Raw genomic sequence first — 20,007 nt, forward strand, 5'->3', positions numbered from 1 at the left:
TTTTTTTTAAAGATTTTATTTATTTATTTGACAGAGACAGAGATAGCAAGAGCAGGAACACAAGCAGGAGCAGTGGGAGAGGGAGAAGCAGGCTTCCTGCCGAGCAGGGAGCCAGATGTGGGACTCGATCCCAGGACCCTGGGATCATGACCTGAGCCGAAGGCAGATGCTTAACAACTGAGCCACCCAGGCACCCGGAAAATATCTTTCTTAATGGCAGAAATGATTATCTTTGAACTTCAGCTTTTAACCCATTACCATTTTCTGACACCACCCAAAATTTATAATTTATTTTATCTAGAAAAACCTGGAAAAATATTACTAAGTTAATTGTGGTTAATATCTGGAAGGTGGACATAGTTTTTGCCTCATATGTTTCTGTACTTTAAATTTTTAAGTTTTAATTTCATAATAAAATATTGAAGAACTGACATACCTATCCTATTATCATCAATTGAATGAGGTACTATAATGTAGTGGCTAAATTTAGGAGTCCCAGAGAGTTTTCTGAGATTAAATCTTAGTTCTCGCACTTAAAACTATGTGGCTTTCATATGTCTGGACCTAAGTTTCCTTACCTATAAAATGTCATTAATAATAGTACTAAATAGTATCTAGTGCATGAGGTGTCTGGGAAGATTTCATGAGATAGTTCATTTAATGCGATCAATCCTGTTCCCGAAACACTGTGAGTGTTCAATAAATATGACCAACTATTATTGAGTGGTTTTATTTTTCTAATTTTTCTTACTCAATCTTTTTTAGGTCTGTCTGACATTTTACAAATTCCATTAACGGGAAAACTAAATATACAAAACTGATCAATTGACAGGTATTCCTGTAAAAATCCTCAAAATACAGCTGCTTAAAAGATTTTTTAAAAAAAATTGTTGAATAAAACTGGTCATTTCAAAGCAAGCACAAATTCTACTACTTGCTGTTCAAGCCCCAAGTGAAGCCTTATGACAGATTCCTGGTGCCACACTAATGAAGAGCCTTGAAAAGAGCAATTGGGAGGAGGGATGGATAAGGAATCATCTACAGAACATGCTTTAAAGAAAGGTTAATGGCACATAGGGCATCCTGGTAAAATGCTGTTGACAGAAGTAATACATATCTTGTCTTAGTTATTTTTGTCTCAATTTTATCACTTGTAAACTGAAAAATTTAATCTAAAATGATCTATAAGTTTCCTTCCTCCTCTTTAATGTTCAAACAATCTTAAAAAAAAAAAATCTGTTATCAAAATAGAGTTGTTCTAGATTATTCCAGAGAACAGAATTGGGAGTAATTAATGGAAATTATAGGGAGGCAAATTTTATTTTATTATTTTGTTGTTGTTTTTAATCATCCTCATTACCTCCTAGATTGTTGTGAGAATTCAGTTGAAGTTATTTTTGTAGGGGGCTTAACACAGTGCCCAATAAGTGTTGCCTATTATTTTTATCAAGATACAGTTCAAAGGCTCTGTATTTACAAATGGAAGAAATAAAATTTGGTTCAATTTAAAGGAAGGAAATCATAAATAAACAATGGAATTATGAGGATGTACCCATAATGTAAAACCATTAGAAAAAGCATGTTTCCAAAAGCACTGAAAAAGTATGATAATAAGCAGGGTCATAACAGATTAAAATATCTTTGTCCACCAAGTTTGTTTGTTTTCTACATTCATTGGATTATAATTCTATCAAGGTAATATTTAAGACTCAGCTTGTTAGAATTCTTAACCTCTTGTGATTTAAAAAAATTTTTAATTCTAGCATAGTTAACAGTGTTATATATGTTTCAGGTGTACAATATAGTAATTAGACAATTCTATACATTTCAGTGCTTGTCATGGTAAGTGTACTCCTAATCCCTTTCAACTATTTCACCTATTTTGATATATTATATATATATATTTAATATTTTATTTATTTATTCATAAGAGACAGAGACAGAGAGAAAGGCAGAGGGAGAAGCAGGTGCGGGACTTGATCCCAGGACCCTGGGATCATGACCTGAGCCGAAGGCAGATGCTTAACCATCTGAGCAACCCAGGTGCCCCTATTTTGATATATTATAAAGTAGAACTTATAGACAACTAAAACAGAAAAGAAAGTTAGATAATTAACTATTAAGGATTTTAAACACATGAACAGTGAATTAAGTAGGCAATTGGGAAAGTGAGCTCTATCATTACACCCAAAATCTACCATATTTATAAATGTTAAATAAAGGATTGCTAACATTATCTCTAAATTTGTTTGAAACCAGAGATTCTCTACCCTAGATCCATGGACCCCAAGTATGGAATTTCAAAGGATAAACTTCTTGAAAGTATTTGAAAAATTCTGTGTGCATGTGCATTCTTCAGGAAGGAATACCCTTCATTTTCATCAGATTCTCAAACAAATCAGTATTGGAGTCTGAGCACTGATTTAAATGAATAATGCTTTCTTCCATGTACAAAAAAGCTAAAAGATAAAATCAGTGCATAAATAAGATATTTCTGAAAAGAATTTTATTAAAAACACTTATCACTGGCACTTTTTTACTAAATGCTCTGTGACAAAGCCTATTTAAAATGGATTTATAGATTAGACTTGAATGTAATGATTAAATATCTTTAACAACTCTGTAAGTCCCATCTGATAAACCAAAGGTAGATGAGAATATTTCTATCACCTGGTTATCTCACTGTGTTTGAATTTCTTACCGTGTTTTGATATGCACTATTAAAAAAAATGATTTAGATAATTATTCCTGAATCCTTACTTTCAACTTTAAGAATGATAAATTTTTAGCCTCTTTATAATAAAAATACTTAGAAACTTATTTTGAGCTAATATTGCCAAAAGAAAGCTAAATGCTTGGATGAGAGCCCTTTCTTTTACCATATGTATGTGTGCATAGTGTCAAAAACAGAGATGGTTTACCTATTTGTTTAATTACATGAGAGTAGGTGATTATCTATCTAAAAGAGCAAGAATGGGCCTGAAGAAATGTGAAGCAAGGAGATCTACCTTCCCTGATTTTCCATTCAGTTTGAATAACATTGGCAATGCAAAGTAAAGACCTACTGCCAAAGTCAATATCCTAGATCTCTATTCTAAGCAACAGCTTTCTTTGTGATAATAGTGTTTATGCCATCTGTCTGTTTCCAATTCAAGTCCATTTTTGATTCAATGACCAGATGTTTCACATTGTGGGGCCATTTTGTTACCCTCTCCCTCTGCCTCAGAATTAGTGTATTTACTCCAGTGTTGATGCTGTTTATTTTTTCCTTTTTTCTTTCTTTTTGCATTTCTGACATCATAAACTACTGTCTCTTGCATTTTTTCCAAGTCATGAAATAGATTTCCCATTTCCTTCTTTACACGGCATTTCCTACAAAGTCAGTCTTCTGAATGTGTTTATATTTGTAATGTCACTTAATGATTGCTTATGTACAATGTTTATCTGATTTTTCATACTATACAAATGAAATTTTTTAGTATAAGCAACCTATATAAGTAATACATTTTAAATTAAAATCACTGAGTATCTGATTCCTCAGGGAAGGGCAAATTACTGTATTAATTAACTTTTTTCTGTGCTTTGCTACTCTTAAATATTTTCTGAATTCTCTCTATAAACTTGTATATTTCCAGTCTCAACTCCGAAGAGTTAGTTTTGTTCATTTTTAGATAAGAAAATAAAAACAGCTTTAGATTAGGTTCCTGGGGTGCCTGGGTGGCTCAGTCAGTTAAGTGTCTGCCTTGGGCTCGGGTCATGATCCCAGGACCAGTATCAGGATCGAGCAGCGTCAGGTTCCCTGCTCCACGGGGAGCCTGCTTCTCTCTGTACCCCTCTCCCTGCTTGTACACACACACACTCTCTCTCTCTCTCAAATAAATAAAATCCTTTAAAAAGAAAAGATTAGATTAGGTTCCAGTCTCATCTTCTACGCAGATTTTATTGATTATTCTAATCCTGGAGAAAATTTTTCAAAAGTATGCTTGGTGATTATTCTAACAACCTCTGCATGCTCTCATTTCACAAAGGGTAGATGTACAACAGCTGGAGTTTTTAATTTTCTATTTTGTCATTGGCATTGGTGAATAGTATGGGAATTTCTTTGGAAATGTCCCTGTGATTGTTATATTGTCATGGGCTATTTGAATATTCTTTCTGGCATAAGTGCCAGGTTCTAATACCTAATATCTATAATGGTCAGGCTCTAGAAAGGGCATTATTTTTAGTAAAGAAGCCAAAATAATAACATTTTAGGATGTGCAATGTGGAAGGAAGTACTATCAACTTTTAATGCCTACCTACTGTGGTAGTAGCTGCCTGAGTTCAGTTACTCTATGGTAGAGCTTTTGACTAGACTGGAACCATAGGTTTCTATTATCTTAATGGTAAATAAGAAAAGGCCTCATGTCATACTCATGTCATATTTGAATTTTCTTTAAACCTCAATATGAAAGAGTGTATTCTGTCATCAGTATTTATTGTATTCTTTATTCTAGGCCTTTGCTCTCCCTTAGTGGATACTCAGCAACTATAACATCCATACCCAGTGGTATTAGGTTCCTCTGGAGTTTACTTATACACAAATTCTTTCTACTTTAAAGGTGAAGATTAAATAGTAATTCCTGGGGCGCCTGAGTGGCTCAGTCGTTAAGCGTCTGCCTTCGGCTCGGGTCATGATCCCAGGGTCCTGGGATCGAGTCCCGCATCGGGCTCCCTGCTCAGCGGGGAGCCTGCTTCTCCCTCTCCCACTCCCCTGCTTGTGTTCCTGCTCTGTCAAATAAATAAATAAAATTTAAAAATAAATAAATAAATAAATAAATAAATAAATAAATAAATAAATAAATAAATAAATAGTAGTTCCTGCAAGGAACTTTGTGAGGCATATTTCCTCACCTTAGGAATCACTGCCTCCTTTGTACTCTTCATACATTTCTTGTAGCAGTTTTTACTTAATGTGATTGAATATTTGGGCACATAACTTACCTCTTCCATGTATTTTAAGTCCCTTGGTGGGAGATAAAGTTATCTCTGTGCTTTCCCATTACATCTAACACAATTACCAGGATTCATTTGTGAATTGAATTGATTGATTACTCAGACTGTGCTTAGCCAAATTTCCTTGTGCTCTCAATTCTTTCCACAAATTTCTGTTTCAGTCATTCGGGTCCTGCTATGTTCCTGAAATTAGTCTAATAAAAGGATTCATGATGAATTAGTAATAGCTATAAATTATATTTTCTTAAATAGGCATTTTAATTTTAACCCAAACTTGATTTTATTAAGCCTAAAAGCTTGATAATAAAAGACTTCCAAGTACAAAGATGAGCATGTAAGAGTAGAGCCTTTGAGGTTAAGAGAGGGCACCCTGTCACATAATATTGCATACTTTTCAGATAAAACAGCTCCTATTCTTTTTAATCAAACTATAACAGTGTAGGGCTATTTACACAAAGCCATTAAAGTCTGCTTTGGATGATTCCATTGAACTTCATTACAAACACCGATTATTCATTCTCAAACTTTAGAAAATTTAAAGTGAATCACCATGAGTTGTTGCTGTTGTTTTAAGGTGAATTTCTATGCTCCATCTATGCCCCCATTTAATTTTATGTGTATGACTTTCGGGAATCTCCATTTTCACAAACACCCAGTTGATTCTGATGTTGGTAGTCAGAGGACCATATAGCAAGAAATCTAAATGATCTAAAGATGATGCCCCCAAAGTTAAAATTTATTTCCCAAGAACAGAGATTAAGATACTTTTATATCCTTCAGTGACTTTATTTTTATTTCATCCGTTTTATAAAATGTGAATACAGTGTGTTTCAAAATTTTGATGAAGAAAGGCTAGAAAAGAGCAGCTGAAATATTTAAAATGGAAACACTAAAAGAAAAATTATGCATTTCCAACATTTTATATAAATTTTATAATTAAGAGTAAAACATAAAAAGTTATTAAGAATATACATTGCATTAAGGCATAAACCTAAATTTTATATTTACTAATTTTTATGTTCAATAAGTATAAATTACGTGTTTTTCAAAATTAAAAATGAAATAATATTGAATTTCATCACTCAGGACTTTCTATCAATTTTGTAGTTCCTTTTATGTTTTGTCAAATTATAGATTTATAAATAAAAAACATACTAAGCATGGTTTTCATTAATGGTATGGTGAATCTTAGGAGCATTTTTCCCCCCCAGGGGAAAACTAGCACAGTGCCCTGTGGCTCAGGAAATTTTCAGTGAATTAATAAACGAATTTTTCCAAAAGTCTCATTTCGATTGTATCAACTATTACTACATCTTCTAATCATAAATGGGGAGATTAAAAATCCACACTCTTGTTCACATCTCATTTTAATTTCATGGATCATATATAAAATCAAAAAAGATGGGAATATCTTGAAAGTCAAAATTATCTTTTCATAGTTCTTTCATTTTACATCAATTCATGTAGAAAATATGTTTTAATCCTTCACTGTGTGCCAGGCGCAACTTTGAAACTAGAGATAAAGTGGTAAAACAGGTAAGAAATACTCTGGTTCTCAAAGAAATTAAATTCTTATTAGAGCAATAGAGAAAAATACAATACATAAGTGTGAAGCCAGGTCATAATGAACTTGTACATCAGGATAAGAAGTTTGGATTTTGTTCTTTGAACAATGGGAATCATCAAAGGATTTGGGTTGAAAGCAAGAGGATAACATAACCTAATTTATGTTTTAAATAGATCCTGTTGGCTGCTCTGTGAAGAAGCAGTTGATAGGGACAACCTGGGAGACAGGTTGGAAGACTGCTGCAGGAGGCAGTTATGACAGCTCTGACCAATGTGGTAATTCGAGAGATAAAAATCAACTGGACAAATTTGGGATAATTATAAATGAATTTAGATACCCTTTTGTTTCTTGAGTAGAGGACATTATTTTGATTGAGCAGATAGGACCCGAGATGTATGGTGAGGGAGAGACAGATAGAAATGATGACTTTAGACCAGTACTGTTAAATAAAATGTTCTGAAGTAAAAGAAATGTTTTATATCTGTACTGTCTACTGTGGTAGCCATTAGATATGTGACTGTTGAATACTTAAAATGTCACTAATATAACTGAAATGGAATTTTTAGTTTTACTAAATAACCACATGCAAGTGGTGGCTACCATATTGGTTAGCCCAGCTGTAGAAATTTGGCTTTAACAAATGAGTGGATGGTAGTGTCATTTACTGAAATGGGCAAGAGTACGAGAAAAGCAGACTTGTAATGAAAATCAGGATTTCTATTTGGATCACGTTAAGTTTGAGGTGCCTAGTGGTTACACATGGGGATATATCAAGTAGTACGCAGAATATGTGAATCCAGAGTTCCTGGGAAGGTAAGGAATATAATTGTAGACTTAAGAATTATCAACACATAGATTTTATTTATACCTATGAAACCATGAAGCCACCTAGAGAGAGTATATAGGCAGAAGAGGGCTCAATGACAGAGGGTAACATTCTAACATTTAATAATCAAAATAGAATCCAGCATAAAAGACTGTGAAAGAAAAGTCAGTCTCAAGAGGTACACACTGAAGTAGAGAAAACCAGGTCAGGGGCTGTTGAAGAAGGGTTATTTCTTCCACATCAGTTTTGGAAAGCACCCTTGCCCTTGGAATGTCAAGCAGGACCAGATGGAGCCAGGGAATAAAAAGCCTTAGTTTGACAGCTTTTAAGATATATAGGGGAGGGGATGAATTTTGGTAGGGATTTGGACCTGAAGCTGAGGCTAAACAGTAATATTCATTTTACGTATATCATTCTGAAACTGTAATGTAGAAGCATTCATGGTATCAGAAGCAAGAAATAGCTGGAAGCTGATTTAAAACTTGCACCATTTCCCATTCAGAAATAGCTAACCATAAATTTCTCCTAGTAATAATAATACTGACAATAAAAGTTTATCTTTCTTAACAGAAACTTCATATTACTCTTTCACGAACAAATCCTCTAGAGGTAAACATCAAAAACCTCTTAAGTTTGTGTCATACTGCAAGTTTTCAGGAGGGTAAGTGTACCCCAAGCATTGTATCAGATATAAAGAAGTTAATGCAGAAATTTATTGTTATATATTAAGAAGTTACAAGACCTTTTAAAATAATTTAAAAGAGGTAGAAAAAATTTTAAACAAATAGAAAATAGCTTGATCTTTCTCAGATAAGTTTTTCTAAGAATTTTATTAGAATTCTTCTTAAAGTAGTTCTCTTTATAGTAAATCCCTAGGTTTAATCTGGGATTGTTTTGAGATTCATGATTGTGTGATTTTGTTTGAGCTTTATAGAAGAAAGGTATTGTCATTCTGAGGACTTACATATCTGCTTCTGTCTGTCTCCAAAGAAAAACTAAAAATAAAACCAGTAGCAAAGGAAGACAGGCTGAAAACTGCCACCACAGACTGATGAACTACATGAATATTGCTCTATTATGATAAAATATCATTTGCACATACACAGAACTTTTTTTCTAGGACCATAATGAGAATTTCATAATACATTCAGGAGTTGTTGCTCATTTTGATGTCTCTATAAAATTACAAATTCAGATCATGTTTAGAGGAAAAATACATGTTATCCTTTGTTTATCAAACTACTGATTTTGCTTTCTGTGGGAAGTGGCCAATTTGTCATATACCTGCCATGCTACATATAGGGAATATATAAAGACACAAACATATATATACACATATATGTATATACATATATATGAACATGTATATTTATAAAAGACCAATAATGGCTATAAACATACAGATATAAATTTAAAAGATAAGATAGATGAAATTTAATATAAATTTTAAACTATCTAAGCTTACCAGCCACTGAAAGTGAAAATTTGGGAGTGTTCTTATGGTCTACACAACAGTGAGCATGAAAGATTAAATAGTAAAACTTCAAGATGCTATGGCCAGAGGGCATGTTTAATTCTATAATGCAGAGCATACCTTTCTATGACTGTCTGACAATCATTTTATATACCTCTGATTTAAATCAAAAGTCATTCTGTACCCACAAAATGAATGAAATGAAAATCTGACTATTCTTGGACAATAGAACTAATTGACCAAACAATGCACAGATTAGAAGGAGTTGGTGTAAGAGAGCTGCAGCATGCTTTTGCCCAAATGAAGAAATGCAGATCAGAACACAGTCCAGTCAAGGGATAAAGAAAAATGGTAGCCCAAAGACAAAAGCAGAAAGACCAAGTGATAATTAACAGATATTTTGGGCAATTTGGAAAGCAGAAAAATGCCTTAAAAATGCTGTTGATTTAGACTCAAATTTAAACTCTAAATTGTAAGTGATTTCAGACAAGGAAACCTAACTTCTTTTACTGTTAAGGGTAATGTTGATATAAAAACGGTATCCAATCAGCCCATGGTCTAATATAACAAGAGACATAAGAAATGGATCCCTAGAGGGGCGCTTGGGTGGCTCAGTTGTTAACTGTCTGCCTTCGGCTCGGGTCATGATCCCGGGCTCCTGGGATCAAGCCCCGCGTCAGGCTCTCTGCTCAGCAGGAAGCCTACTTCTCCCTCTCCCAATCCCCCTGCTTGTGTTTCCTCTCCCACTCCCCCTGCTTGTGTTCCCTCTCTCTCTGTCAAACAAATAAAATCTTTAAAAAAAAAAAAAAAAAGCAAGAAAGAAATGGATCCCTAGAACTTTACTACGAGGAGAAAGGACAAACTTTTTACTTAACCTACATCTGGTTAAGAATATTTCCACTTCTCTCATGATAAAGAATAGAAATTCTAGAATTAAAATTAAATTAAATTAAAATTAAGTGAGTATTATTATTCATATAACTATACTTAAAAGAATTCTATAATAAACTGAATATATTGTTATAATGTGTGGTATCATTATATATAATACCCTGATGATGGCTTTGATCATGCACCTTAACTCTATATGGAAAAAACCTACAAATAGATAAATTATAAAAATTGTAAGTCCTATTGCACAAAAGACATACCGTGTTGGTTAGTCAAAAGAGTTAATTCAGTAGCAAGTCCTAAAAATATAGGATACAAAAACATAAATATATTAAATATATGAAAAACATTGTACATAATATTTAGACTTAAAACAGAAACATCCATCCACCAATTTGATATTGGCCAAAGATGAATTAGATTGTTGACCATTCACATAAACTATCTCTAATGCATCATCTCCAGTTTTCAGCTTCAGTGTCTTTAAGGTAAAAACAGAATATGAAGATACTTGTAAAGCAAAATGAGTGTCAAACCTTTCCAATTTTTATTCCAGTCTTTACAATCATCAAAATTTTTAGCCATTTACATATATCAAACCATTCCAAAGCATTCAATTTTTATTTCATTGAGTTAAAGATCTTTTTCTATACATTTGTCATGAGTTTATATTATATTTATCTAAACTTTTGTGATTGCAGTAGCAAGTACTATTGGTATATACAGAGCATACCCTATGAGCAATAAACTTTCAGCATGCCAGGGGCCTTAGACAGCATGCTATATGGAAAACTTAATTCACCTGTTAAATTAAGAGATTAATTAGGAGATCTTCTACTAAAGATAATTGATTAATTGATGATGGATATATAAATGTATACATTAATATTGACAAGAATTTGATTAAAGAATAAATAGAAAAAAATATCAAACCTTAAAAATTTGTCAAGGATTTCTAATTTAGAAAACAAGATTGAGATTATCAATATCTTTTTCAATATCTTTTTTTAAAGAGCAGAAAAGTACATTGAATCTGTTGTTGTTTATAGATCATATAATCATGAGAGAAAAAAATAGAAAACAGAAGAATTGGTTTATTTCTGAAATAATAAATCCCTATGAATCTCTTTATATTATTTATTTGCACTAATATGAAAAACAAACTATTCATATTCTTTGTAGTAAAATTACTACTTAGAGTTTGTGGGCTTTATGTGGTTGTTTCTTCTTTCCAAGCAAGGTACAAAGTAAAACACACATCTGTGGTTGGCTTAGCTCTTTTGAGATTAATCATTGAGCAACGTTTACTTGTTTTACATAGAGATCAATTTCTCTGGACTGAAGGGAATTCATATAGTAAGTTTACCCACCTGATAAGAAACTACTTTAGACAAGTCTAGACCAGCATCTCATCTGTGATTGGTAAACAGGAAGAAGCCAGGGAATATTGGATATCAAGATTAGCTAGTCTACAGCCATACCACCCTGAACATACCTGATCTTATCTGATCTCAGAAGATTAGCTAATAAATTTTTATAATCAAGCTGCATCTTAGAATAATGAAGGACAGGTGGAGAGTAAAAGTAACAATTAATTAATTACCATTACAAGCCTGTCCCACGTTTAAATAAAAACATATCTAGATATTTTTCCTCATTGTTTTCTTAGGGAGGGTGAGAGAAATGGGTTAATCAACTATATCTCTAAAATATCTAATTTACAATTGACAAGTTTAAAGTTCTTACTCTGGTCCTAAGGTGATAGGCTCTGGAATAAAGAAAATATATGCTAAATTTATGGTTAATATTAATTTCAGTTTTGGCAGTTTAACTCAATTCAACTTGGACGGGACCAGCAAAAAGAAAGTCAAAAGTTTGGGCGCCTGGGTGGCTCAGTTGGTTGAGCGACTGCCTTCGGCTCAGGTCATGATCCTGGAGTCCTGGGATCGAGTCCCGCATCGGGCTCCCTGCTCAGCAGGGAGCCTGCTTCTCCCTCTGACCCTCCTCCCTCTCATGCTCTCTATCATTCTCTCTCTCTCAATAAATAAATAAAAATCCTTAAAAAAAATTATTAAAAAACAAAATAAAACGTTAAAAAAAAAAAGTCAAAGTTTAGGGACGCCTGATTGGCTCAGTCTGTTAAGTGTCTGCCTTCAGCTCAGGTCATGATCTCAGGGTCCTGGGATCTAGCCTGGGGTTGGGCTCCCTGCTCAGTGAGGAGTCTGCTTCTCCCTCTCCCCCTGCCCCTGCCCCTCCCCCCCACTCGTGCACACTCTCTCTCAAATTAAAAAAAAAAAGTCAAAGTTTATTTTCAATCCATGAATTTTGGATAGATTTCACTTCTGTATTCATACATTTACCCCTCCAACATCTTTATGCAAAAATCCAAGATAGGATGCTGTAAACCACACATCTGGGAAGGAATTCTTACTTACCCAAAGGATTAACATCTTTTTGTCATGAAACGAAACAACCCTTAGAAAGGTGGACTGCATCTTAAGATCAGGAACAAAGACAGCCAACACAAAGGCAAAGGGAACTTCTACAAACCTGCCTGCTCTAGGTTAGAGGTAAACCCACCACAAACTTTCAGACTGATACACTTCTCTTGATTACCAAAAAGGTTATGACCCCTGGAGTCGCTTACATCTGCTACCTACCTCTCAACCTGAGTCTTGCCCCTGACTGTACTTGTTACATATTAATGTCTGTTACACATTTGGGTCCACCTCACTGTCTTTGTGGTTCCCATTTTCGTTTTCGTGTGAAGTAGCTGTATCCATAAAAAAGAAGCCTTAAATTGTAAGACATTGGAAATTTAAGTTGTTAAAGAGAACCAGCCTTACCTTTTACCTGGTAAATTACATTAATAGATAATATCTACACCATACCTCATCTTCAACCATATAAAAATATTCAGGCTCCTGAACTAGTGCAAAATGAGAATATTCAAAAGAGAGGGTGGAAATCTGAGGGTGTTACCAGCTATGGCAGCCAGTATCATGAAATAAAACATTCTAACAATCTATATAACATGTTTCACATATATAAATATATATCTGTATATATACACAATCTTACGTGTATACATACATAATGAGTTGGCATAAGTCTCCAATGAAGGACACTTAATAAAGAACTTTTAGGGGCACCTGGGTGGCTCAGTTGGTTGGACATCTGCCTTCAGCTGGGGTCGTGATCTCAGGGTCCTGGGATCGAGCCCCATGTCAGGCTCTCTGCTCTCGGGGAGCCTCCTTCTCCCTCTCCTCCCTGCTCATGCTCTCTCTCTCAAATAAATAAATAAAATTTTTTAAAAAAAGGACTTTTAGAAACATAATTATAAAACAAACAAAAATCCTTATGGAAAGACTTTCAGAAACCACTTAAGTCTCCTTCTCTAAAGGAGACTGCTTTCACTAAAACACACAACTTATTTCCTAGACTGGATACGTAAGGCCTTGATGTATTTTCTTTAAAAATAATACCTTCAACCTATTAACTCCATTTCCTCCCTACAAAAAGGAAACAAAATCAGGTCCTATTTGGGAGGTTGTCCCAAAGTCTTCCCATAGCAATTATATAATCCAAATTTCTTTGTTTTTATCTACTTGATCTGTCAAAGTTATCAAAACAGAGTTGAAGTTTCTCACCATAGTTGTGTTCAATTTATCCTCTATTTTTTAGTATCATTGTGTTGTTTGGTATAATAGGCATAATCTGTGGAAACACCCAGAACTTACTTTGTACTATTACTCCATCCCTTGTGACCTATGTAACTAGGGTCCTCGGTTCCTTAACCAGTGAATGGGCCTCGATAATGTTTTCTTTTTTTTTTTTTAAAGATTTTATTTATTTATTTGATAGAGAGGGAACACAGGCAGGGAGAGTGGGAGAGGGAGAAGCAGGCTTCCCGTGGAGCAGGGAGCCCGATGCGGGGCTCAATCCCAGGACCCTGGGATCATGACCTGAGCCGAAGGCAGCCGCTTAATGACTGAGCCACTCTTCGATAATGTTTTCTGAAAATTAAATAAAATAATGAAGTTTCCATAATGCCTAACATATGTTAAGCATTCAAATTATAGCTATTACCATTACATATGTTCATTATACTCTTTGTACATAAATGCTTATGAATTTTATAACTTTCATTATATATTTTATTTTATCACTTTAAAAATAACTTTTGGTCACTGATTTGATTATCTTGATTTTACTTTGCTTGAAATTTATATTCCTATTCTGGCTCCTTTGGTTTTGTTTGCCCTTTATTTTATTAGTAATTGTTTTGTGTCATTCTGATTGGATATTATTCTTGGTGCATTGGAAAGGACTTGTAAGTTTTTATATAAGAAGTGACATGATCTGATTTTTGTTTTTAGAAAATTATCTGGCTGCTGTTTAGCAAGTGGATCATCAATGAGTAACAATAAGCGCAGGAAAATGTCTGAAAGGCAAAAAGAAGAAGAAGATGAGGACCTGGATGAGGAGGGAAGTGATGTTTTAGTTGGGCAGGGGGAGAAGGCTAGTAAAAAAAAAAGATTCTAGGTTTCTTAAATTGAGTAAATGGGAGGCTTGTGGTAACCTTTACTAAAATGAGAAAGATTCAGGGGGGGATGGGTTTATAGGAATTCAGCCTCGTGGGAGCTTTATGTCATGTTAAGAAACATGTTTGAGAATTTATTTGACTTTTTCAACAAGTAGTCATATCAACAATAACAAATATGAATCAGAGACCTAAATCTGGCAATTATACACACACACGCACACACATGCACTTGTCAATGAGTGAGATCACTGGGGAGATGGTTAGATGATTGTAGACAGAGGAAGGAAGAGGCCCAGGACTGCATTGTGCATTCCAGTATTTGATGGTTGAACAAAGAGATACCAAAGAATACTGAGAAAAAGCATCCTGAAAAAATAGAAAAATATTCAGAAGTGTGCCATCATGGAAGTAAAGAGAAGGATGTATTTTCAGAAGGAAGGAGTAGTAAACTGTGTCAAATGATGCTGATAAGTAGACTTAAATGAAATCTAGGAGGTGCCTGGTGGCTCAGTCAGTTAAGTGTCCCACTCTTGATTTCAGCTCAGGTCATGATCTTGGAGTTCTGGGATCAAGCCCTGCAGCAGGATCCCCACTCAGCGGGGGTTTTGGGTGTCTCCCCTCCCTCTGCCCCTCTTCTCGAGTATGCTCTCTCACTCTCTCTCTCTCAATCTCTGTCAAGTAAATAAATAAATCTTTTTTTTAAAAAATGAAGTCTAGGGCGCCTGGGTGGCTCAGTTGGTTAAGCGACTGCCTTCGGCTCAGGTCATGATCCTGGAGTCCTGGGATCGAGTTCCGCATCGGGCTCCCTGCTCGGCAGGGAACCTGCTTCTGCCTCTGACCCTCCCCCCTCTCATGTGCTCTCTCTCTCTCATTCTCTCTGTCTCAAATAAATAAATAAAATCTTTAAAATAAAATAAAATAAAATAAAAAATAAAAAATGAAGTCTACAAAGTAACTACTGATTTTAGCCTGAAGAGATAAATATGATCGTAATTCTGGTAGATTCAGTGGAATAATAGTGAAGGAGGCCTATGCAGAGTGGGTTAGGCAAAGAATGGTAAATTGATCAGAATGAATGGAGAACATTAGAAAAGAATGGATAGACACTGGTTTTAAGGTGTTTCTTTCCTTAGTATCACTTATCCATCTTAAGTTGTTTCCTCATTTTCTTTCCTCCATATTTATCATCATCTTGTCCCTTTTGTTCTTATATTGTACATGCTAGGAAAGTCCATCTTCCCTATCACTGATGAGATTTTGACATTGTTTTGGTCTTTATTTAAACCAGAACATCCTTTAATTCTATAATTAAACACCAAATGTCCTAACATTACTTTTCAAACCTTAACCAGATCATTTTTAATCTCAACCAATAGTTCTTAAAACTCAGCTGCCTTCGGGCGCCTGGGTGGCTCAGATGGTTAAGCATCTGCCTTCGGCTCAGGTCATGATCCCAGCGTCCTGGGATCGAGTCCTGCATCGGGCTCCGTGCTCCTTGGGAGCCTGCTTCTCCCCCTGCCTCTCTCTCAATCTCTGTCTCTCATGAATAAATAAATAAAATTAAAAAAAAAAAAAAACTCAGCTGCCTTTAATGTCATATTGGTCTGGTCTGTCTTTATAGCTTTAGCTCCTATATCATAATGGGCAAAATTTCAAAAATATTTTTCCAGTTCCTATAATAAATTTTAGAGATATATATTTCCTCTGAGTCTTCAGGACAATTTCCTCTTTCCTTTCACCTATGGTAATTTCCCCATAGATGTCATGAGACACCTAGCAAAATCTGATATTTGACAAAATATAGTGGACAGGGCCTGCCCTTGACTCTACTTACTTGTCTATTTTGGGGCTAGTTGAAACCCCACCTTAAATCTGCAGCCGGTAGATCAATGTACATGAATTATAACCCAATTTCTAGTGTTTATTTGATTTTTATATATTAAGACTCTGCTGGTCTGAGATTAAATATTTCCTTTTCTAAACCAATGAAGTATCTGAAAACCTATTGTCAAGTAGACATACTTTTATGCTCTATGAGAAAAAAATTATTGATACACTCCCATTTTATTTTTGATTTTCTAAATCTTGTTCCATGGATCTCATATTAGTATTTCTCCCAGAGCTTAGCAGTATATTGTCTGTGATTCATAGAATTTAATATTAATGTATATTCTTATCTTGGGTTTTTTTGGTCTATTTTTAGGTATGCCAATAGGTATTTGTGTCATTTTGAGTAAGAATTTGTTAGTCAAAGGTATTTTAATCAGGATTTTCACAATTTACATTTACACTCATCTACAAAATATTTTTAATTTGGGGAATTTTTAAAAATTTATATAAATCAGCACAGAGAAGATACTATTTTAAAAGTAAATCAAGTCACCAGGTCTCTTAGAGTAAAAAAGTTCATTAAAGGTCTAAATGCCAATAGGAAAATTATATATATAGTTATTATGAGAGAGGAAATAAAAGTAATTTATATTTATGTCAAGGATTGAGATTATTACATAATCTGAAAAAGTTAAGCCATTTTTAAGCCTTCCAAACTATCATTCAATGTACTTCATTGAATGACAGGAATCCCAACTCACTAATAATTCTTATGCATTTTCTCTGTATTATTAATTTAATTTACCCTTGAATCATTTAAAACATAATCCTGGAGTCATGACATTCTGATTTTGAAAGTTGCATTGAGTTGTTTTTCTGACATGCTTAAGCAGATGGTCACTTCGGCAGAAATACTATGTTGTCGACAGGATATTGTATGGTTTTAAAGCGCCAAGGTGGTCATTGTTATTTTCAGGCTACCCATTCTTTACAAGTGGGGACTGTTATCAGTCTTCTGCAATGAGATTCTTATTGAGGAGAAATTTTTTTCAGTCTCAGCTGTCATACAGCTCTGCTCAGAAAGAAAAGAGTCATCTGTGAATTTAAAAATTGCACATATCTCCCTAAATCACTGACATCTTTACCTAATCATTGGAACAAAGTTTCAATTTATAAAAACAAATTCCAAAGTACATATTTTGGATCTATGGTGATTAGAGAGCACACATCAAGTTAACAGTATGAATATATTATGATGTATTTACCAGACACAAACAAAAAACAAAGAAGAAATTGATAATTGGCATGGCAAATGCAAAATGTGCCAAATGGTCCTCCTAAATATTGAGGGAAAGAGAGTTAAACATAATGCTATACTTTACACTAATGAAAATGTCCAGTATATTCCTTTCCCAAAGCAAAATAACATGTTAATGACTCTGCTCAATGTTGTTTTTGTTAATGGGACATCCAAGGAAGCACTCCTTCTGGAGCCATAAACTGTGTTGAAGGACAAAGATCAAAACCGCTATCCATTGCTTCTCGCTGGTGGCTGGAACTAAAGCCCTCGGTCGGAATGGTTATCATTACTGTAAGTGGCTGCCTAGCCACTTAGAATGCCATAGCCCATCTTCATTGTTCCTTCTTCCGAGGAATAGCAACGATGTATATATATTTGCTGAGAAATTTCAGCATGGTATTCCAGGATTCATGAAAGGGAAAGACTCCTTAATTCCCGAATATCTATTTCCTACTTGTCCTGAGAAATCAACTCAAATATCATACTTACATAAAAGTTTTTTCAGTAGTGAGAGAAGAGCATTTCATTTCTATGTAGAGGTGGAGCCAATTAGGATAATAACAGGATGTAAGGAACAGTTGAGCACAGGATGGGATACAGACATCTTCATCCTGATGTCTTCAGTGCAGAGACTGAAATCACTTGGGCTGATGATAGGGGTCAGAAAGGATGGAAAGATTATGAACCTGGGGCTAATTCACTGAGGACTAATGGCAGACTGTCCTAGATTTGTGTCCTTCTCAACATGGCCAGAAATAGTACACCTTTCCCACTAGGGGGCAGTAATCTAACCACCCTGACAGTCACAGGACTTTGCTATTCCCTAAAACCCCCTCTGTAGAGATCTGTCCCTTAGCTTCCTTATCTTCTATCTCAGCCTGGACTTTGAGAGTTTCTTAGTGTACTCATGATTTTTTGCTATGTCTGTTAGCTGTCTGACTATTCAAGACTTAAGCTAAAATATATGTATTTCTTAGTTTCTGCCAAGAACTTTGGCTATGACAGTATTGATTGATTTAGTTTTCATAACAACTCTCTGATGAAAGATTATTGTCCCCATTTTGGAAGTAAGGGCACTAAGTCATAACACAGTTAAGTAATATGCCTAAATTAGTAAGAAATGAGCCAAGGCTTATACTCATATTTACATATTTACAATAAAGCCTGTTGAACCATTATGCATACAGCCACCCATCTGCTTCATTTGTCCAAAAGAGGATATTGCTTAGATGTTTGATAGCTTTACTCAAAAGGAAAGAATGTGCTAATCTTCCATGCTCAGAGAAGCAAAGCAGCTAGGCACGTGTGTGTGTGTGTGTGTGTGTGTGTGTGTGTGTTGGAGATCCAGCATCTCAACCTAAATTACTGTTACTAAAGACTGATAGAATGTAATGAAACTCTCATCCCCATTGCAGTACTTGTAATATTAATTGTAACCCATAATTTTGATTTTCAGAGTTTTGCTAAAATGCATTACTCTTTATATCTTAAAATATATTTTGTGTTGGGGCGCCTGGGTGGCTCAGTCGTTAAGCGTCTGCCTTCGGCTCAGGTCATGATCCCAGGGTCCTGGGATCGAGCCCCGCATCGGACTCCCTGCTCTGCGGGAAGCCTGCTTCTCCCTTTCCCACTCCCCCTGCTTGTGTTCCCTCTCTCACTATGTCTCTCTCTGTTAAATAAATAAAATCTTAAAAAAAAAATATATATATATATTTTGTGTGTGTGTGTGTCATTTATGATTATGTTTTGTATAGATGTTGGTTTTTAAAAAGGGGCAAGCTAAAAAAGGGCCATGTCCAAAACTAATAGGACAATAGAAACAAGAAGTTGATTATGTACTATGTTTCTGATTTGGCTGAGATGAATATAATGAGAATTTCTGTTTAAAAAGAAATAACTGTATGTAAGCAAATGTTTTCATTCTTTTACACAATTGATCAGACCAATGGTAATATGTAAACCAAACAAGTTTTATGGGTGAAGGAAATTTTTGAAAACTATTTCAACTATGATTTAAAACTGTAGATATTCAGGGGTGCCTAGGTGGTTCAGTCAGTTAAATGTCTGACTCTTGATTTTGCTCAGGTCATGATCTCAGGGTCATGAGATTGACCCCTGCATCAGTCTGCACGCTCAGCAGGGAGTCTGAGACTCTGTCCCTCTCTCTGCCCCTCCCCCCCCACTGTGTGCGTGGTCTCTCTCTTTCTCTCTAAAGTAAATAAATAAATCTTTAAAAAATTAAATAAAACAAAAAGGTAAAAAAAAACTGAACATTCAAATGTTAGCAAATACCATTCATGAAAATCTATTAATAAGAAAATAACAGCAATTTCTAGCATTGATAACATTCTTATTATGAGGCCATAATAGCATAGCTAAAGTTGGTAACATTTAGTCGATAAGCTTTTCTTTAGTCGCCCAGCTGTTCCAGGATTTCTGCTTTTTCCTATCTGAAGTATTCTGTCCTTCTAAATCTTCTCACATACCAGATGTGCTTCAACTCAAATGCTTCAAATGAAAACATATATCCAAGGAATCAGAGATGTAGACTGGAGAATACGTAAGTTAAGAGTCCAAA

General features: G+C 34.8%; 1 long non-coding RNA gene across 1 annotated transcript; it reads left to right on the forward strand.

Moving 5' to 3' along the window:
• The first annotated feature begins 1,619 nt into the window (after window positions 1-1,619).
• On the forward strand, window positions 1,620-19,305 carry LOC135365397 (uncharacterized). The gene is made up of 2 exons (XR_010413113.1): window positions 1,620-8,049; window positions 14,133-19,305. It is a non-coding gene; the product is annotated as an uncharacterized LOC135365397 (long non-coding RNA).
• Window positions 19,306-20,007: the final 702 nt, after the last annotated feature.

This window comes from Mirounga angustirostris, unplaced genomic scaffold (genome assembly GCF_029215605.1).
Source record: "Mirounga angustirostris isolate CCGP_5_RB_7025 unplaced genomic scaffold, mMirAng1.0.hap1 SCAF_7, whole genome shotgun sequence".
Lineage (NCBI taxonomy): Eukaryota > Metazoa > Chordata > Mammalia > Carnivora > Phocidae > Mirounga > Mirounga angustirostris.